Source organism: Pan paniscus, chromosome 9 (genome assembly GCF_029289425.2).
Source record: "Pan paniscus chromosome 9, NHGRI_mPanPan1-v2.0_pri, whole genome shotgun sequence".
Lineage (NCBI taxonomy): Eukaryota > Metazoa > Chordata > Mammalia > Primates > Hominidae > Pan > Pan paniscus.
Window position 1 is genome coordinate 66,476,112 of NC_073258.2, and position 5,637 is coordinate 66,481,748.

A 5,637-nucleotide genomic window follows, 5' to 3' on the forward strand; every position below is an offset into this window, starting at 1 on the left:
CAGACTCCCGCAATAGATGGAGACCTTTGTGCGTTGTTTGCATTCCTAGCAATACCACTTTGCAGAACTGGGATATGGTTCTTTTCCCCAGAAGCCTTCTTCAGGTGTGTGCCACTATGATCAGCTATTTTTTTTTATTTCATAGCAATAGGGTCTTGCTTTGTTGCCCTGGCTGGCTTTGAACTCTTGGCCTAAAGCAATCCTCTGGCCTCAGCTTCCCCAAATGCTGGGATTACAGAGAGGAGAAGGCCTAGTTTGGCACAGCATCCCGCTGGCCTCAGATCTGTTTCCAGCCCAGGTGTTGGCCGTGTATCCCTGACCTTAACCTTCACTGGAATTCAGATTAGATTTATAAGGGATTCGAATCTTGGCCCATTGGGTTGTCTTGGCCAAATTTTCTTGCCTGATCCCTTCTTCCTGGAGTTACCAGATAATCCAACAAGATCAATTCTCAGTCCCCTACAGCCCAAAGAAAGGCACAATATAGGGAAGAAACAAGACTATCACAGTCTGGGCAGGAAGCATGGCAGCTTGCCGTTTTGCCAAGATTAGTCTTCCAACAGCTTGGAGCAGAGGTGGAATGCGACTCCCCCAAGGACTTGTCCCAAGGCCCTGTTATTGATGCACTGAATCCTCAGCTCCTCCCCAGGGATTTAACCTCTTTTTGAACATGTCAGGGAACACCTGTGTGATCCGCTACATGAGCTTTTCCATTCGAGTTGTTCTCCACCCACAGCCCTCAGCAAATCAGTGATTTCAATAGGCAGAGGGCTGCTGTGCCTGGCCATGCTTTGAGATTCACCTTGGGGGTTACCTCTTCCAGGCAGCTTTCACTGACCACACCTGCCTGCCTCTGCGCGCTGCTCCACTCCCCCGCACCACCCCCATCCCCCCCACCCCAGCCTGCTGCCCCATGCCCTCTATTGCAATCTCCTTATTGCGCTTTCCCATTGTGTTGTGATGGGTCCATTTACATGCTGATCTCTCCAGTGGCTCCTCAAAGGCAAAATTAAATCATCTTTTCTTGACCCGGCCTGCACATGGCAGGTGCTCAGTTCATGTTGCCAGAGTGAATGACTTTTTTTTTTTTTTTTTTGAAATGAAGTCTCACTCTGTCGCCCAGGCTGGAGGTCAATGGCATGATCTCAGCTCACTGCAACCTCTGCCTGCTGGGTTGAAGCAATTCTCCTGTCTCAGCCTCCTGAGTAGCTAGGATTACAGACGTCCACCACCAAGCCCAGCTAATTTTTGTATTTTTAGTAGAGACGGGGTTTCACCATGTTGGTCAGACTGGTCTGGAGCTCCTGACCTCAGGTGATCCACCTGCCTCGGCCTCCCAAAGTGTTGAGATTACAGGCTTGAGCCACAGCACCTGGCCGTGAATGACTATTATTTTATTTATTTATTTTTGAGACAGGGTCTCACTACGTCACCCAGGGTAGAGTTGCAGTGGTATGATCTTGGCTCACTGCAACCTCAACTTCCCTGGCTCAAGCAATTATCCCGCCTCAGTCTCCCAAGTAGCTAGGACTACAGGTGTCTGCCACCATGCTTGGCTAATTTTTAAAGTTTTTGTAGAGACAGGGTCTTGCTCTTTTGTCCAGGCTGGTCTCAAACTCCTGGACTCAAGTAATCCTTTTGCCTTGGCCTCCCAAAGTGCTGGGATTACAGGCATGAGCCACCACACCCAGCCTTTATTTTTATTTTTGAAGAAAATTTAGAATAATGGTTCTCAATCTTGGAATCACCTGTGAGCTTTTTAAAAAAAATACCAGGCCGGGCGTGGTGGCTCACACCTGTAATCCCAGCACTTTGGGAGGCTAAGGCAGGCAGATAACGAGGTCAAAAAATTGAGACCATCCTGGCCAACATGGTGAAAACCTGTCTCTACCAAAAATACAAAAATTAGCTGGGCATGGTGGCACACACCTGTAGACCCAGCTACTCGGGAGGCTGAGGCAGGATAATCACTTGAACCCAGGAGGCAGAGGTTGCAGTGAGCCGAGATTGCTCTACTGCACTCCAGCAGCCTGGCGACAGAGTGAGACTCCGTCTCAAAAAACAAAAAACAAAAAAACCAGTGCTAGAGCCCACTCCAATCCAGCAGATAAGGTTAATTATAACAAGACTGTGACCTCATAGTTAGTGAGTTACTTACTATGGAGTTAGTAAGCTAATTTGATTTCCCTGCACACAGACAATACATACTTTTAAGTGAACAAACTAGATTTTCTTTCTTTTTCTTTTTCTTTCTTTCTTTCTTTTTTTTTTTTTTTTTTGAGACTGGGTTTCGCTCTTGTTGCCCAGGCTGGAGTGCAATGGTGTGATCTCGGCTCATCGCAACCTCTGCCTCCCAGATTCAAGCAATTCTCCTGCCTCAGCCTCCTGAGTAGCTGGGATTACAGGCATGTGCCACCACGTCCAGCTAATTTTTTATTTTTAGTAGAGTTGGGGTTTCTCTACGCTGGTCAGGCTGGTCTCGAACTCCGGACCTCAAGTGATCCACCCGCCTTGGCCTCCCAAAGTGCCGGGATTACAGGCGTGAGCCACCACGCCTGGCCACAAACTAGATTTTCTTGAAGAAATATTCTGACCATGAAGTTTCCTATGACAAGTATAAATGATCTTGAGGTTACAGGTTTCAGGCCACGGAATCAAACCATAAAGGCTTTGACTACCGTTGTCCTTAGCCAAAAACACTGGCCAGGAACTATTAAATAAAAATGAGTGCCCAATGATGACATATAGACTGGGCTGTTTAAATAGGATTCCACATGCCTGGCACCTTTTATAATAATCTTTGTGGTAACTGGCAAATCACCTCCAGACTTCTTTTCTTTTCCATCTGGAAACACTGAATAGTCAGTACATTTTATTTCCAAAATCTGTGATAACAAGTTTAGGCACAGTGGCTCACACCTGTAATCCCAGCACTTTGGGAGGCCAAGGTGGGAGGATCTCTTGAGACCAGGAGTTAGAGACCAGCCTAGGCAACATCAGAAGACTCCATCTCTGCTAAAAAAAATTTAGCTGGGCATGGTAGTGTGTGCCTGTAGTCCCTGCTACTTAGGAGCCCTAGGTGGGAGGATCACCTGAGCCCAGGGAGATTGAGGCTGCAGTGAGCTACGATGGTTCCAGGCTGGGTGACAGAGTGAGACTTTGTCTCAAAAAAAAAAAAAATATATATATATATATATATATATATGTATCTGTATATATGAATGACAACCTTCTTACTGAAATCTCTATACATTTCCAAGTATTATTAGGCCATGTGGCTATGTGGCTGCAAGGAGATGGCTCAAGGTCAAGGTGCCCGGAGGATTCAGGATACCAGTGATTGCCTGGGCCTGGTTCACAGGCAGATCAGCTAAATGAAAGACCGAAGGTGTCCTGGGCCATTGCTGCTGTGCAGCCCTCAAGGAAGTTGCTGACAACTGTGTGTGGAAAAGAGAACTGTGCTTAATCTGGGCTGTGGTGTTGCCCCAGAAAACAGCAGCCAGAATGCACCTTGTTACATCGTCACCCACCCATGACCACACTGGTCAGACCTGTGCAGCCAGGCAGCGGGTATGTTCAAAAGATGGACTTTTGCCTTTAAAGTTTAGCTCTAAATGCAGGTGTCTCCCCGGAGGAATGCCCCCCACCAACTTAAATAATTGTTTGATTACGAGGTTGGGGAGGAGCAAGGAGGCCGAGACTGGCTGGATGAGACCAAACCACATAACTCACCCTTCTCCCTCTTCTGCTTTCTTTCCATGCCTACTCTGGGAAAACAGGCTACTGGACTTTCAAGTAGCAAAGAAGAGAGTGAGTGCTGAGGACGGGGAGTTCTAACCTCATGCTTCTTTTGCAGCCACTCTGGTTGCTGGATTTGGGCAATTATGGAGACCAATGATAATGATCATGAACATGAGGTGACAGCTCCCATTGTGGACCTGGCATGGCCCACAGTCAGGCAGCAGATGTTTTAGAATAGTACAAGGTGAAGCCGGGCGTGGTGGCTCACACCTGTCATCCCAGCACTTTGGGAGGCCGAGGTGGGCAGATCACCTGAGGTCAGGAGCTCAAGACCAGCCTGGCCAACATGGTGAAACCCCGTCTCTACTAAAAATACAAAAACTAGCCATGTATGGTGACACATACCTGTAGTCCCAGCTGCTTGAGAGGCTGAGGTGGGAGGATCACCTGAGCCCAGGAAGGCCAAGGCTGCAGTGAGCTGTGATCCAGCCTGGTTGACAGAGCGAGACTACATCTCAAAAAAATAAATAAATGAGCTGGGCTCAGTGGCTCACATCTGTAATCCCAGCACTTTGGGAGGCCAAGGCAGGCAGATCACCTGAGGTTAGGAGTTCAAGACCAACCTAGCCAACATGGTGAAACCCCCATCTCTACTAAAAATACAAAAATTAGCTGGACATGGTGGCACACACCTGTAGTTCCAGCTACTCAGGAGGCTGAGGCAGGAGAATCACTTAAATCTGGGAGGCAGAGGTTGCAGTGAGCAGAGATTGTGCCACTGCACTCCAGCCTGGGTGACAGAGCAAGACTCTGTCTTAAATAAATAAATAAATAAATAAATAAAAGAAACTTCCCAACAGCTACTGGCTCCGCCAGGAAGGAACAGCCTGCACTTAACACAATGGTACAAGATTCACTTTCTGAGCTGGTTTGATTCCTTTTGTTTCATCCCGTTATTTTTGGATGGTTTTGTGTGTTTTTCACAGACTGTTTGTTCGGAATGCACCAACACAAGTGGCCATGGACAATCACGTTGCCCTGGACTTCCTTGGAGTCAGCCGAGGTGGGGTATGTGTGGTGGCCAGCACCTCTTGCCTCACAATTTGCTTAATGGCATATTTTGGTGGCTTGGCTCTGGCTGGGACCCTGGCTGTGTAGGCCTGGTCAGCCTGCTGGCAGTCACAGTTAACGGCCACATTCATCTCATGTTCTCTAAAGAAAATAAAATAGTTGGTTGGGCGCAGTGGTTCACGCCTGTAATCCCAGCACTTTGGGAGGCTGAACCGGGCGGATCACCTGAGGTCAAGAGTTCGAGACCAGCCTGGCCAACATGGCGAAACCCCATCTCTACTAAAAATACAAAAATTAGCCAGGCATGGTGGCGTGCACCTGTAATCCCAGCTACCCGGGAGGCTGAGGCAGGAGAATTGCTGGAACCTGGGGGGCGGAGGCTGCAGTGAGCAGAGATTGTGCCACTGCACTGCAGCCTGGGTGACAGAGCAAGACTCCATCTCAAAAAATTAAAATAAAATAAATAAAATAAAATAAAATAAAATAAAATGTTTTGGGGCCGGGCATGGTGGCTGACACCTGTAATCTCAGCACTTTGGGAGGCTGAGGCCAGCAGATAGCTTGAGCTCAGGAGTTCGAGGCCAGCCTGGGCAACATGGTGAAACCCTGTCTCTAATTCAAAAAGAAAAAAATGATTTTGAGGCCAGGCAGTGGCTCACACTTGTAATCCCAGTGCTTTGGAAGGCAGAGGTGGGTGGATCACTTGAGTTCAGGGGTTCGAGACCAGCCTGAGCAATATGGTGAAACCATGTTTCTACAAAAAAATACAAAAAATTTTAAATAATTGTTTAATTATGGTATTGCTGGGTGCAGTGGCTCACGCTT